The following is a 16665-nucleotide window of genomic DNA, read 5'->3' as shown; positions in this document are numbered from 1 at the left end:
AATTTCAATGATTGAGCCCATTACTTCCGTTTGCATTGTGGGTAACTGCTAGCTGGTAGTAGTCAGATTATAACACATAAAACAGGAGCTCATGTTGCTCCAAAGTGTAATTTGGCAGCGGGGAGCCGTTATGTGTTGGCATACACGTAGGCAGCTCCCTGCACCTACATTTTCATCATTCCGGACAGCACTTACTTTTATTTGTCAGCATGGCAAGCAGCATTCACAATTACAATTAAACGCTGCCCGACATGCTTACATGTTGGGCAGCGTTTCATTTTCATTGTGAACACTGCTTACCATGCACACATGGTAAGCAATGTTCACAATTACAAATAAACACTGTCCAACATGCAGGCATGGCTGATTCACTTGGAAACTGCTCACTGTGAAATGGGGTCCAGACAAATCCCCAGGGAAACTGTATTCACCCAGCTTACCAGTACATCTAAATCTTCCACCCATAGAATGCTCCCAGTGCCAATCCTCCACAATGTTGACAGGACTGCAAGTGTCCCATAGGCACGCTGGGAAGAGCAGCAGCATGGCACAGTGATACAATACCATAACAATGTACAGATTAACTATATATAGTTATAAGGTGGGGGTAAGCAAGACCATCATGGTTGTTGTGGGGCCCGGCCAACCCACTCGAGCCGGCCACATCAGTTGTGGGGGTGCCAGCACATTGGTGGGTTGCCAGGATCACCCGGTCTTACTGTAGTGCATGGCGGACCCTGATGGGCTTTGCGGACACAGGCAGAGGGTGTCATAGAATCCTTGGATGCAGGATGCATCCGGTTGGTAGAATGGCCTGTGCGGCCATGCTGGCCAAAGGGTCCCATGGCAACAAGGCCTGCAAGACTGTGATCACACGGCCTGCAGGCCCAGAGTAAGAGACAGACACAGTAAATCCAGTGTTGGAGTCTGCCACTGTTCTAATCCACAGTCATGAAACATCTTAAAGGAGCCAAACACCACAATGGGCACATGTATAAAGAAGTAGCAAGTGATAATGCATGGAAGATGTGCTATCATTGACCTATCCTACTCTCAGGAGAACCACCCACCCCACCACCACTTTCTCTATCCATAATGAGATGTTCTCAGCTGGTATTCTGCCTACCTGGACCCCATAATTGTTGTTGGCCCCTGCGGCCAACCTATCAGGCTCCCTGCTGTCTCTATGGCAGCTGTGTAGCCAGGGTGTAGCACCTGTATTGCCCCAGGACCAAATCTACCATTCATGCCACAGTTTAGCTGTTTTGATAGAGCACCAGGTCAGCTGCTGACGAAGGATATTTGCTTGTTTAAATGCACTAAAAACAGGTTTTTGCAGAACTGCGAATGTTATGCACTTTATGCGTAAAAGCAAGCGGCATGCTTGGTCAAAAAACAATCACATGCATTTTTTCGTTAAGTGTGAAACAATCAACTATTTAAGTGCTCATTTTATAAACTGTAGGGGATTGGAAAATGACATTTGCTAATAATTCCAGAACCTACATAAGTTAATTTGAGAGCTCTCCTTTAGTATATTTTTATGAAATTAGAGGTAGTCCAGTGAGAAATGTGGGCAGTGGTTTGTCTGCACCTCTGGCTTTAAAATGTTAACACCGAACAGTTATTTTTCATACTGAGTACTGTTATGCTGCTGAAGAGTAAACATGTGCCTATGTGTGTATAACATTTTATATATAGCATGAACCTATTTACCAAGAAATGGAGAGTTATACCGAAAGGGGTGAACACATAGAGAGAATGCCAGGTAGAGCTGGAGCAAGGAGGACCAACTAAGAGGCGTATGTCCTGCCTTGTTCAGGGTGCACGCAAGAGAAATAAATATATCTGGATTCATTTGTGGGGCCCCGTCTCAAGACCCACATATACATGGTGCAGTCACAACCTGCAATGGCATTCTGGCTACACCACAGCTCTGTAGCAAAGCAATGCCACATTGGCCAAAAAAAGAGCATGTGATCGGATGATTTCCCGGAAAGGAAGAAGTCCATACAACAGCCAGTGTAAGGTCCATTCTTTTTGGCAAGCAACAATCCTCTACAGCTAGAGAGGCCCAAGTCATTCCCCCTATCCGTACCCCAATGTCACTGCTGACCAATGGAACCAACCCATCGAGCTCTCCATATGTTCAGTGGTGAAACAAGGCTGCAGATTGGACAACATAAAAGCGCATACGTGACATGTTTTCCTCCGAAGAAGGAAGCTCATTGCATATAGAAACTAGAACAGCATCTGGTCTTTCTGGCTACCATCAACTCACTACTAAAAATTCCTAAGCCTTTCCACAAGCCTGGACCCCACTGTTACTGCTGACCCAAAGGGCTGCCCACCTGGAAGTCTTACCCTGTGCACCAAAGCAAAACAGCAGATTGGTCAGAAAGTGACTGCATGACAAGATCTCAGCGCGCATTCAACAGAGGGCCTAAGATGTTCATCCTAAGCAGCTGGTAAATGACAGTGGCGAAGGACAGTGCCTGTTTCTCTGTGATCATTCCCTGTCCTCCCATAAACTACCTTGGTTAGGATCTGCAATGCAGCCTTCGGGGTGAGTGTTGAATAGCCCCATACTTGCCTTGCACTCTTCCTTGCCCTCTTATGCCCCTTTTGTCTCTTCATCACTCGATCTGGAAGGCAACCTTCGGGCTTAGCTGTGACCATCCCCATGCCCTGCCCTGACTCCCCTGTGTTCTCTCATCCCCCTCTTTCCTTACCTCATCACTCAGTCAGGATCCGGATTGTAGCCTTGGAGCTGATTTATTAATTTAAATTGATGAAGCACATTCACCAACGTGCTGTACAAACATGACATAAACTTGAATAAGAGTATTTACAAACTGATCAAACATGAAGGACAATTTAATTTCATTCAAGATGAAGACGATGGGTTTTAAGGGAAGCTAATGAAACCATAAAGAAGGTAGCCTGATGTATACTGAGAAGATCCTAATGGGTTAGACAAGACTATATTTGAACAAAAAAGGTCTTTTCAGTGATAGTGTGGAGAGGGGAAAAAAGGAAAAGAAAGGAAACAATAAATGATATTTTGTTTTTGATGATTTAACATGCAGGTACATATATAGTGTTGCAAAGTTCTTGTATTGATTCCAAGAAAAATGCTAGATACCCAAAAGGTTATCTAGAATCAAACATGAATCATCATCAATCATGCAAAAATGATATGACTATGAAAACACATATTTCGATGTGTACAAACAATTACACAAAATACATGCCAAAACATCACACATGTAACAATCAATGACAAAAAATTAAATCAGTGCAAACAATACAAATATGATAGGGGACAGTATAGTGTGTCCCTATTCTTTTGATTATTGGATAGAACCATATTTGCCTGGCATGTTTCAATCCCCAGATGTTGGAGTGGAAGCTTCCTCAGGGGCTCTATCAAGAGTGAGATGATGTGTGATGAGCAACCAATTGCTTCAGAATAAGGTACGCAAGGGGTATCTCTCCGAACACTACAAGTCAAATTATTATGAAGTTAAAGAGTTTTCAACTCCAAATGGAGGGCTTTATCAATAGGCCATGTCCGCTGGATTAAATAAATATGTTGGATACAGAACAATGACTCTGTGAGTCATTGTTGACCAGGACCTAAAAAGGACAATGACATATAGGGACGATTTGGCCTACATCAGAATGCAAAAGTCATGCTGCTGTATGTGTTTCTGGTAAGTTGGAGCTTACCTGGTTATCCTTGGTGGTTCAGTACTGACCCGGCTATTGACTATGTTGTTAATAGAGTGTCTATAAAAGAGACTATATATGCATGAGGTCACTCTGGCAATCACAAAGGAGTAGAAGGCTACTGAGTAATAAGGATGTATGTAAAATTGGGATTGCCTTGAAATCAGGAGACGTAGCTCACGGTTGTATTATGATTCAACCGCCTCCAGCAAAAATGAGTGCTTTGCTATCCTCGCGATCAGTCATTAGTGTGTACTTTGAAGATTCTATGTGGGAAAACGTGGGCTGCGGTAGAGCCGTTTGGGCTCCTTTGAGCCACTAGAGTGTGGGTTATGACTACCTGTAAAAGGAAAAGAGGGAAGCCATATTGTGTGTTCCAGGATGAGGCATACTGAAGTGCAACTATACAATGTGATATGGGAGCATTTAAAATAATTCTCACATTCAATAGAGGAAACGTAGATCGCAGCGCTACTATGGTAAGGCTGCATCCTGAAGACACAAGTGCTTCATTATGTGTGCAGTCACTCATTTGTGTGTTATAAAGAAGGACCGTATAGAATCAAGCAGACTCTGGTACAAGCGGCTCAGACTCCTATGTGTTACTAGAGTGCGGGATATGACTTCCGTTTTTTTAGGGAAGAACAACAACTAGAAAGCATAGAGAAAGTTTGTTTGTATTCCAAAGTTTAGGAGCTAGTAGAAAAAGTAAAGACACAAGATTTCACACGAGAAAAGCTATTGACAGTCAAGAGAAATAAAGAAGATTGAAACATCTTCGAAGTTACATGGATTGATACCAGAAAAGAGAGACATGAGCAGGCAAGACAATGGATACATTTAAACGTGATGTAGAGAAAAAGAAGCTGTAGATTGGCTGGAAAGGAAAGCTAATGGGTTGCAGCTAATGACAGGGCAATGTGAGGGCAGATAGGAAGTTCAGAGTATGTGGACAGCAGGGTTGATGATAGATTGAAGAGGAGCAAGAGCACATGCAGGCAACCCAACAGGAAGAGAGGAACATGAATCCAGGTGGGAGAACACCATGGTCCATTAAGGGTTGCAGCAACTAAAAAAGTACGTAATGGTCATATTTTGTGAATATTGAAGAGTTCATAGGTTCAGGACTGAGCAAGAGTGGAGATATGATGAGGAAAAGAGAGAGAAGGGTCGAAGATAGCACTAAATTACAAGCCCAAAGAGGACAACAAAGTGAATTGGGATGGAAACAAATAGAAGAAGGAGAACAGGATAAGGAGAAAGGGAAGGGAAGAAAAGCATCTCAGGTTTAGAAGGGTTAAGATAAAGAGAGTGAGAGAGCATCCTGAGTTTAACCACAGAAAGACAGTTGAAATAGACGACTAATGAAGGAGAGAAGGAGAGAGTGTAGAAAAGAAAGAATGAAGGTTATCAATATTAGAACTGAAGTAAAAAGAAAAGTTGGATGCAGAAAATATAGCATTCAGCCGAGGATCTGGAGGGCAAGGCGACAAGAGAATGTTAGGAAGAGAGAAAACAGCGATGTGTGTGGGGTTATAGAGTAGAAATAAGAGTTGTTTTACATGGACATCTTCACAATTAAAGCAAGCATGTAGAGTCTGCAGGGAAACACGTTTGGATGAAGAACAGCATTTTCCCAGCAATGTTCATAGTATTTTGTAAAGAAGATGTCGGACATGGTTGAGGAGATTAACAAGAAGGAATAAAACAAAGTGAAGGCTAGGAAGAGTACAATTAGAAAGACAGTGTGGAAGAAATAAAGTTTGGAAAAAAATAGAGCAGAATAGAAGAAGTCAGGATGAAGAGAGGAAAAATACTCAAGAGGAGCAAAAGGAGAATAGGTATGGAATAAGAAAGATGATACATCAAAAAACGAAAATCACAGTGCAGAAATGAAGCATTTGAAGAAAGGTAAGATCTTTCTGGGGGAAGGATATCAATGTTCACCAGAAAGAAGAAAACAAAAAGCTAAAACAGAAGAACCCAATGGATGAGTAGTAAAGATGAAATCAAGAGATGACTCAGAGGATGAGAAGGACATGAGAAAGAGAAGTGATCAATTGAAATAAATGACAATATTCTAATATAAAAAGGAAAAACATGAGAAGTTGGTTGGTGATAGGTGAAAATTGAAATCACCAAGAAGAGAAGGAATATTTGCAAAGAACGTAAGACAACAACAAATCACTGTTGTCAAAGAAAGATGAGAGGACCAAGAGACCAACAGACAATAAAGTGAGGCAATAATGAAAAAATAAGCATAATGATATTAAAAAGAAGAAAAGATACATAGAGAAATTGGGGGGATAGAAGAGTCCATGACAGCCTGGGAGTATGAAAGAAGTAGAGGGGAAATTAAAGCTGCTGAAGTAGTTGATTAATAGGAGCAATCTAGGTTTCAGAAAGACAAATTGTATATTAAGACGAAGATAAAGATAAAGAGTTGAGCAAGTTTTATTGCACATAAATCATGTATTCCAGAGAGCTATTGAAACATCTATCCAAGTACTTAAGACGAAATTAACAGATAAGTAAGATTATCAGAGTTACAGCCACAATGCTGAATTGAAGAAGGAAGCAAAGAACAAGAGAGACTAAGAAGAATTAAAAAAGAAAAAGGAGAGTGAATGAAATAGAGACAACATGAAGATCAAAAATGAAAATATGTGGCATGACAGGGAACACACTGTATGTAGTGGGCGATGGTTCACAAACAGCTAGGCCTCACACCACTCATATGTAAAGGCATTTTAGTCTATAGAGAAGTGAAGGGGCAGGTTATTGTAGACAGAGGGAGATCTTTACAGCTGGAAGAAGGTTTCACCACCTTGTTTCTCTCTGTCTCTATCTTTCCTTCCTGTTCCCTCCACTTCCTATACCACAAAGTACTTTGAGTGTGATGTCAGAAGGCAAAGTCCACTTGTTCAAAGAACAGGAATTGGACCCCAAAAGCAGGCTAGCTTTAGTACAATCAGCTGGAGGCTTTAGCTTTTAAAAGAAGGGGTGTCCCACCACTTCTTTGATTCATCACTGAACTTCAAACCTTCAACAAGAATTCGGTTTAACTGTGTTGGGAGAGCAGTCCTTTCCAAAGTCCTATGGTTGTGAGGTGAAGAAAGGTAGATCAAGGCAGAGGCAGGCTATGCCACGTAACCACTCCCAGGGGACGTTGGGAGTTTCCAGCTGCTGGAACAAGACCTACCTCTCTGCCAGCCACAGCAGTACCCAGGATCTCACAGTGTCTAAGGACCCCTGCAGTTGTATGCCAGCTTCCCTTTGTTTGGGAGTCTGAAAACAAGAACCCATCTTGGCCCACGAGTCCTTGGAGTGGGACTCGCAGCAAACTGAGGCGTGACCTGCTGCTGGAAAAACATGTGTCTCTATGCCATCCACAGCAGTACCCACCACCTTGCCATGTTGCAGAAGCCCTGCAGTTGTGGGTCAGACTTGCTCATGTTTGGGAGCACAAGAAACTGACTGATCTTATCCCTGAGCCCCTGTATAGGGACTCACAGCACCATGAGAGACAAGACAGCTGGGATCCAAGTGTTTTCACTGTTGAACTGCGTGGAGATGTGTTTCAGGAACTGTTCAACACATTCTAAGCACGAGGACTCTCCGCTGCTGCCATTTTACTATCCCGAACTTTGAATCGCTCGCACAGTACCAATAAGTCTTGTTCACCATTGTCGAAATGCCAAGACACTGCAAAGGTATTATTGACTGATAACTGCCCTCCTGGTTCATTAGACTGGCTAGGTCACATTAATCCCTTTTTGCAGCCCAAAAACATAACCTTTGAACATTGCGGTTTTTAATTCCTTTTCTCCCCCTCTCATCACCCAGACGCTGCATCTTGTTTGCTATCTTGCATATTCTGGGTTCTTTCTACAGGGGTTGGTAATTAAAGTATATATATATATATATATATATATATATATATATATATTTATAGTATAGCAGCTTGATTTGGACATTCCTATATTTTTGAATGTTATACTTCACTGTTTGTGTTGCTACTGAACCACATTTACAACCCTCTTTAGCGTATAGCCTTCCATTGTCCCTTGTTGCCACAAAAGGAGATGAAATGTGCCTATTTTACCTTTAAGATTGTGTTAGCCCTTGGTCTGCAGAAGTGTGAGGGTGGTTTAGCCTCTACTCATCCTTGTACTCCTGCAGGGAAAAAAGTAAATTCAAGTCAAGTCAAAGTCAACAAGTCAAGTTCCTTCTATCTTCTAATCCTTGGCTGTTACATGACAGGCAGGACCGAAGCAGCAGTCTGTTTGGGACTTATAGGCTGGGCTGTGTATGCTAGGTGCAGCCCAGCAGCCAACATCAGCATAAGGGGTGTGCCTTGTGTTCTCTATGGCCAGGCTTCATATGTTAGTTGCAACACAGTGTTAATTGCAGCATGGGGAGCCCCAAGTGATCACTCAAGCTAGCCTTTATCTGCCAGCCGTGGTCCAGGGAGTCCATGTGGGCCACGTGGCAGGGCGCAGGCCTTTTTGCTGTTGGCACAGTGTTCCCATGTCTCTCACAGGGATGACCGATTATGCCAGCTGGAGCCCGGGAGGACACAGTGACACTATGCACTTCTTGTCCACACAGGGAGTGCCAATGAGGAAGTGCCAGTCTTGCAGCAGTGAGTAGAGGCACTAGGAGGTGGCAGTGATTGTGGGTGCATCCATCCCTGTCACAGGGAAATCACCCATTTAGAGGCTAGGCCACAGTGGTGATTGATGTCATGGCGCTGAGCAGAGAGCAAGCTTGACCCTCCGACATGAGGTTCAGGAGTTTCATTTCTGACCAACAGCGCTTCGCTCACGCTGTGAACAATGTTGTTTTTTTCTTTTTGTTTAAGGGGATCCACCACACGGCATCATGTGTCGGGGTCCTTTACTCTTTACTTTTACAACGTTTACGACTTCTATTTTTTACCATTTTGTTTCTCCTGTCACCTGTTGCAAGCTTCCACCAATGCAGGGGGTTATAAGATCCCCCCTTTGAACTATCCTCGGTCCTAAGGATAGGCTTGGTGCTCCCTAGTGGAATGACTGAGAGCCATTGGGGCATCATCTAGGGGTTCCTCCTGACCCACATTGTGCATTGTACCAAACCATATTCCTTGTCTTCCAATGGAGGAACAGGTAAGGGTTCATCTGCCTAGTCCAGTGTAGCATGGGCAATGGGAGCAGGATCAGACTCAGAAGGAACACTTTTAGGTTTGGTATCAGGTTCCCTAGGGGTGGATCTGTATCTGTGGGTGTAGGGACTCACAGTAGTGTCTGATCTAACCAAGGGTATTGGTAGATGCTAAATAGTTCACCCTCATCATCTGCATCATAACAGACCTCTGGTTGACCATCCGCTCGTCTCTCATTCTCAGTAGCTTGAGGTGCATTAGGGACACCTGCTTTTCCATTTTGCTTCCATGGATTGAGCCATTGCAGGGTCATCCTCTATGGGCCTTTCAGCACAGAGTTTCTGCTGTCTAGTCATCGGCCCCTTGGCTGATTCCTATTCTTCTGTCACTATTGGAGTCAGCTCAACCTCATCCCCAACTGGGAGTAGATGGACCTGATGCAAAGTCTTGATGTTCCTTGGACGGCCTACCTCTCAAAGTCTTTAGACAGATAGCTCTCATGCTGATGCTTGATGATGAATGGCTGAGATTCCCACGTGTCGCCCAGCTTGTTGCATTCTCTCTTTCTCAGGCTAACATGGAAGATGCAATCACCAGAATGAAGATAGTGAAACCGCCTTAGTGTCGTAGCAGTTTTGTTTCCTGTCTTCTCCTTGGCAGCTTGGGTGAGCTGATGGGCCTGCTCAAGCTGACATTTGAGCTGCTTCACATAGTTGGAGTAGTTCTCGCGGCCTGTTCCATCTGCAAACACTCCAAAACACAGGTCTACAGGCAGCCGTGAATCTCTTCCGAACATCAAGTAATACAGTGTTAACCTGGTGGTATCATGCTTGGTACAGTTGTAGGCATGGGTCAAAGTAGCCACATGCTTACTCTGCTTGTTCTTCTCTGGCCCCAGGGTGCCCTGCATTGCCTGGAGGGTGCAATTGAACCTCTCCACTTGGATATCCTCTCGATGGTGGTATGGAGTTGTACAGGTCTTCTTGATGCCAACCAGCTCCAGCATCTGTTTGATGAGTGCCAATCGAAAATCCAGCCCCTGGTTGTAATCAATTCTGCAAAAACAAAGACAAAAACAAAGGTGATGGCTGGAGGTTTATAATGAATCTTAACCTCAGGCATTGCTCTGGGCAACTCTCCAGACCATTGTTCTTCGCCTGCCAAGCCATTACAGAAGGGGAAAGACCATATGCAAATCGGGCTTGGTCCCACCCCAAAAGGGGCAGTCCAGCCCAAACTGTTATGCCACATCCCTTCTGCATGAGACCACAAGCATCCCCTGACATGTTTCAGCCTTGTTGGGCCTCATCAGAAAACAATTCTGGCCAACCAACCGTCGGGCACAAAGTATTTTGTTTGTCCTGCTGCAGTCTCTATCTCTCCTGTCCCCTCCCAGGCCCTTTTTCTCTAAAGCTCAGGACATTCTGTCCTCTCTCTCTTACTCTCCCCCTCTCCCTCTACTCCCTGCTCTTCCTCTGGCCATTCTTCACCACCTCTCCTCCCTCCTTCTCTGTCTTTCCCCTGTTCTCCCCAGACATAGTTTCTAGACAAGTACGGTCTATGAAAGTCTCGTCAAAACAGGTTCACCCCTGTTCCTCCAAAACCATCACAGACCACTTTGATTCCCTGGCTCCTGCTCTGGCTGACTTCTGCAACCACTCCTTTGCCACTGGAGTCTTCCCTTCCCCGCTGAAGCACTCCCTTGTGCACCCTCTTCTTAAGAAACCCTCTGCTAACCCTTCCTGCCCGGCTAACTCATCTCCATCACTCCTTTCCTGGGCAAACTCCTGGAAAAACTGGCCAACTCCCAGCTTAATCTTCACACAGAATCTGTTGGTTGTCTCCGTGACCACCAGTCTGGCTTCAGAGCTGCCAGGAGCATGGAAACTGCTCTCCTGAACATCTTTGTAGACCTGCTCTCCAACCTTGATTCCAACACCCCCCGTGTCCTCATCTTACTTGATCTCTCTTCTGCCTTTGACATGGTCAACCATGCCATCCTGCTCAACCGTCTCCATGATAACCCCAAAAAGGCACTGGCTTGGCTGACTTCTTTCCTCTCTGAACGATCCTCCCAGGTCCAACTTGGGTCCTTCCTTTCCTCTATCTCTATCTCTACCTGTGGTGTTCCCCAGAGGTCTAACCTCTCTCCCTGGCTGTTCAACCAATACCTGGCACTTCTTGCCCACCGCATTGCTGCTCTCTGTCCCAACTTTCAGTGCTATGCGGATGACACTCAACTCATTTTCAGGCTCCTTTCCGCCACCTCTTCTCCTTCTCTCAACTCTGACTGTCTGTTTGCTATCCAGGAGTGGTGTGCCGCCAATGATCTCTGCCTTAATTCCAGTAAGACTGAGATTATCCTCATCGGCACACCTGCTCCCTCCTTTCCTGTCACTCTCTGGCCAGTCTCTCTTGGCCCACTCCTTGCTCCCACCTGTGAGCCTAAAAACCTCATGGTCATCTTCGACTCCACAATCTCCTGCACTCCTCACATCTCTAACGTCTCTAAGAGGTGACACTACCAGCTGCACCTCCTCAGAGGTATTCTTCCTTTCCTCTCCTTCCCCCAGAGCTCTGGTTCTCTCTAGGCTGAACTTCTGCAACACCCTCTTTTTAAATCTGCCTGACTCTACTCTCTGCCCTCTGGACCTCATCCAAAACAGGACTGCGAGACTTGTCCTTGGCCTCAGGCCCAGGGATCGTATCTCTCCAGGACTGAAATCTCTGCACTGGCTCCCAGTGGTGGCGAGGATTAAGTTCAAACCCCTCTGCATTGTCCACAAGGCCTTCTGGGGCTTCAATGCCTTCAATTCTCTCTTCCTAAATATCTTCCTTCTCGAGCTCTTCGCTCATCCACGTCCAACTACCTCAGGGTCAGTCGCTTCTCCAAGCACTGAGTTGGTCCCAGATCTCTTTCTTCCAATGGGGCCTCCCTCTGGAACAGCCTCCTTGCCTCTCTGAAATTTGAGGCAAACCATATCTGGTTCTGGAAGCACCACAAGACCTTCCTCTTAGCTTCTGCTTTCTCTCCTCATCTACCCTGCTGATCTCCTGGCTGAACCCGAAACTGCACTGGTTACCTGGCTACCCTCTGATCTCGGGCCCAGGTGTCCCCTCCCGCCAGTTGCACACCTGCACTGCCTGCTGGCATCCCTTGCACTGGGGGACTGTTTCTGTACCCGTACAGCCCCCTACCAGCACTTGACACCTGATGTCTGCACTTACCCTTGCACTTGCCCCCAGCTGGCCGCACTTTTTATTTATTTAGTGTCTTTATTTATTTTACTGTTTATCCTATGCACTGCACTGCCCCCTCCCCTTTTGCCCCGCACTTTTCCCCTTCCCCCTCGCCTGCACTTGCGCAATCTCAATGTCACCTGGCCTAGTAAGATCACTGTCTCTGTCTTCCCTTTGTTCCCCTCCCTTGCCTCGTCACACCTTGAAACACTTGTGTATAGGCACGTTATAAATGCCATATCATATCATATCATATAATTTCTCTCACAGCATGCAGGCAACAGTGGTGGCATGCTGATCTTTGGTGGGAAGTAAGGGGGTCTGTTACCAACAGGATGCTCTGTACATCTCGCCTGTCCAACTCAAACATGAGAAAGTCGATACAGATGAGGTGCATGGGCCCAAACTCTGCAGGTCCTGAAGTTAGGCAGCAGATGAGCTGCAGTCTTCTTAATGACACGACTGGCACAGTACTCCCAATAATACTCCACATTTGCTGCTAGTCTAGGCCTGAAAAACCTGAGTGAACCAACTCAAAGGAACTGTCAATGGCAAGAAATCCATGCTGATCATGTAGTGCATACAGTATAGTTCAGTGGAATTGCTGCGGTAACACCAGATGACGTAGCAAATGGTCTCCAACTTTGCTTTCCTTATATCAGATTCCATCCTTTTGCAAGAGCATCTTCTACTCCTTCAGCATTGCAGCCTGTTTCAGAAATAGAACAATGCCAGGATCCTATATCTAGGACAAACAGATTTCATCTTGGGTGAAATACAGTAGCTCAGATACCTCGAGACTGCTGATGTTGCAGAACACGGTTGGTGCATCCTCAGCTGAGCATCCTTAGTAGTCCATGCTCCTGGCTTTGTCTGACTCCTTCTGACCTGCAGCCTGGCAGATAGCTCTAATGCCTGCTAAAGACAATTCCTTCCATAACATGGATCCAGCTGTATCATCCAGAGGAGTATGAGGCCTCGGAGAGAGGGCATCAGCATCAAAGTTAGTGCACGCAGATCTGTTGCAAATTGAAGTTTTATGTAGACAATGCAGAGAGACATTGGTGCCTGGTAGCATTCAGCTATGCCGACTTCAACAGTCAAGTAATCCTCTAACTGCTCTGTGACAGCCCACTTCAATGCCAGAAATTCCATCCTGTCGAGGAGGTAGTTCTTCTTGGCCATTTGTAGACCTTGGCTGGCAAAAGCGACCGGTCTAATCTCACTATTGGTTTCCTGGTAGAGGCCAGCTCCCAATCTCTCCAGACTCAAGTCCACATGCAAGATGAAAGGCAACTGAGGATCTGTGTAGACCAGGGCTGGTGCTGTGGTGAGGGTCTGCTTGAGCTCTTTGAACGCCTGCTGGCATTGATCAGTCCACTGCTCACCAAAGGACTCCTTAGGATGGTATAAATGGTCTGCTAGATTTTATGGTATTGCTCTGGCTCCTCTGAGTAGTCAGAGTATCCTTTGGCGATGTACACATGATTTAGTGCAATGTTCGCTTATCCCGCGATGTACCTCCGGTAGCAGTTAAAGAATCCCAGGAAACTCGTTAACTCCTTCAGGGTCCAAAGTCTTGGCCTTGTGAGGAGGTGTCCATCTTTGCCAGATCCACTCTAATATCATCTGCAGAGATGATGTGTCAGATGCATTTGAAGCTCGTCAGGCAAAACTGGCAATTCTCCACACTCCCGCTGCTCCTGATGGTAAAACAGCACCTTTATGAGACTCCTTTTGTGTTCCTCCAGGGTGCTCCAGAACCCATTGAGGTCACCTGGGTAAACTGGTATCACCAGAAGGTTCATCACACTGACTTTCTTTTCCATGAGGCACTGTAAAGTTGCTGGCATACCAGCCGTGCCTTCTATCATCCTGATGGATTAGTCAAATCCAAGCGGGCAGTTGAACACCATCTTCTCACGATCTTCTGTATGTATCGCGATCTGGTAAGTCCAGGACCGAAAACCACTTACTCACCATTGGCAGTCCAATATTTCGTCCACCCGGGACATAGTGTATTGATCTGAAATAACGCAAGTGTTTTGTGAACGATAATCGATGCACATGCAGACATCCCTGGTCTTCTCCCGTGTGACGACAATGGGAAAAACGTAAGGGTTCCTGGACTCCTGGATGATCCCTGTCTGTAGAAGATCAGGCGGCAGCATGAATTCTTCATGTCTCCTGGGGCCAGACAGCACTATCGCTCTCTGAAGGGCATCTCGTCACTCACACAGGTCCGATGTTCCCCCGGTGTGCCTTGCCGAAGTCCCAGAGGCTAGTGTGGAAAACCTTGGTGCGTAAGGTGACCTGTTCCCTCAGGTTGTTCGTGTCTCTTTGCGAGATCAGGGGGTCTCCAGAGTCTTCAGATCCAGTGCCACATCGAATGAGCTAGTGGAAACACGCGCTGGGGCTACAGAACTGGTCAGGTGGAACTATGAGATGACGGTGCATCCTGGTAAGCAATTGGTCCTCTTGCTCATATTAATGACTGGTACCTTAATGGTCTTCAGGTCAATGCCATGCATCACCAGGGTCTGCTGTACCAGTAAACCTCCTGGGAACTCTCCAGGCTCAGTGTCTCCATCAACAGACGCCTTGCGCGTTGCTCCCCGCTATGTCGCACTCTGCGAGCAACCAACACTATGTCATGTGCCGGGATCATAATCTGCCCAAACAGGGAGTTGCAAATGTCTCCAACAGGTCCATCAGGTGGAGCTCCGGACTGGAGCTCTCTGCAAGTACAATCAATAGTTTATTCAATTCGGATTTCTCCATTAACATTAAGTAAAACATTCATTTAGCGTAAAATGTGTCCTCCATACATATGATAAAAGCTTCATAGGAGACACACAGCCTCACCAAAGCTTTCTCGGCTACCAAATCTTTTTGTCTTGACCATTTCCTGTTTTTTGCAAACAATAGTCCAAAATAGTAAAAGGTGTCCACTACCTCAATTTTCACATTTAGATACCATGAGTGGTTATTTTTGACTTTCCCAAAAACCATGATTTTTGTTTAATTCCTGTTCAGCTTTAAATTGTAAGTTCTAAAACAGCTATCTGCATAGTTGAGGCTTTGCTGCAATCCACCTGGAGTTAGATCAAGTAGGGCTGTGTCACCGGCATACAAGAGAAAACCAAAGGGCATATTTCCCAATAATCGGGGCATACCGATCTAGCCATAGGGTTAAAATCTTCTCAAAATAAAAGAGGGGCTAGAGATCACCCTAGCTGAATGCCCTTATTTGTAAATGAAATTAGCCGAACATATACTAGCTTTTAAGCACTTAAGTGTTCTTATAACACCTTTTTATTAGTTGCAATAAACCCAAAGTGGCCTTTGAGGCCGCCATCTGATGCCACTTGGCCTCTCTATTGACCGAATTGCACACTTTCTCAAGGTCTGAAAAGGCTACAGCCTACCCCCTCTAACAGTGTAGTATTTTTCAATTAGTGTATTTAAAATGAAATAATGATCAATAGTCGAAAACCCTTTCCTGAACCCCACTTACGAGGCTTGCAGAATATTGTCAGAGAACGCCCACTCCTCCCGTCTGTTGTTCAGACATTTGTTAAAACCTTTCTCCGTATATTTAAAAGAGAAAAGGGGCAGTCGCAGTGTGGATTGGTAATACTGCCCTTTTTAAAAATTCGAATTATAATAGCGCTTTTCCATGTGCTTGGAGCTGCTCCCAACTGGCTAACAGCATTAAAATGTTTTTTTCCAAAATTGACGGCCACGAGTCCGGAAACCATTTTCGAAAATCTGACCTCATACAGTCCAGGCCGGCCACTTTCCCGGTAGGGAGAGCTTTTATGCAAGAACATATTTCCTCCTTTGAGAAAACTATGTCACTTTTTCTATAGTCTACCTCTGAAGCTTTCTACCCTATCAGGTTAAAGGAAAACGTACAGAAAATGGTTTAGACAACTATTTGGGTAAATTACTCCATCATCTTGTTCATTATGAGATTCAAATCCTTTTGCAACCAACCTTCAAAAAAGCTCAGTCTCTCAGCAACACAGCCATCTCCATCTGATCCCATTGCTTAATGACAAACTCTAATTGTTGCTGACGTAGCATTTTGTTATAAGCTAACTTAAGTGCGTATAACTGACCTCCGTTTAGCCCCCCCTTCATTGACGGCTTTATATATTACCCCTTTCATTTGTCTACACTCTTGATCTTAATATGTTAGAATGACTAAGCATTTGTGCATTTCCAGCGGATTACATTAGATAGAATGTCATAGCATTTGATCACAGCAGTGCTGTCATGTTGAGATGGCTTCAATGTGTCAATGACATTACCAATATTAGATGAGGAAATAATATTTCCCAGATGTTCGTGGCCCACCCCTTTTAAGGCTGTTTAAGAAAATCTTTGTAAAATCAACGTCTTATGCTCTTAGCTAAGTACGATACTTGAGTCCAATATAAGCAGTAAATGATCACTATCAGTGTGACACCAGGACATTGGGCCTCATTACGAGTTTGGAGGTATCCATGCTCTTAATAAGGGCATGGCTACCCCGAAACCCA

The 16665-nt window shown here is 45.0% G+C and overlaps 1 protein-coding gene across 1 annotated transcript in view; it reads left to right on the top strand.

Annotated features, from left to right (window-relative positions):
* LOC138566765 (olfactomedin-4-like) overlaps positions 1-16665 on the top strand; it is a 133641-nt gene that overhangs the window by 17824 nt on the left and 99152 nt on the right. The gene's annotated exons all lie outside the window — the stretch shown is intronic.

This window comes from Ambystoma mexicanum, chromosome 2p (genome assembly GCF_040938575.1).
Source record: "Ambystoma mexicanum isolate Mex_15411 chromosome 2p, UKY_AmexF1_1, whole genome shotgun sequence".
Taxonomy (NCBI): Eukaryota; Metazoa; Chordata; class Amphibia; order Caudata; family Ambystomatidae; genus Ambystoma; species Ambystoma mexicanum.
This window is presented reverse-complemented; position numbering and strand designations above follow the sequence as displayed.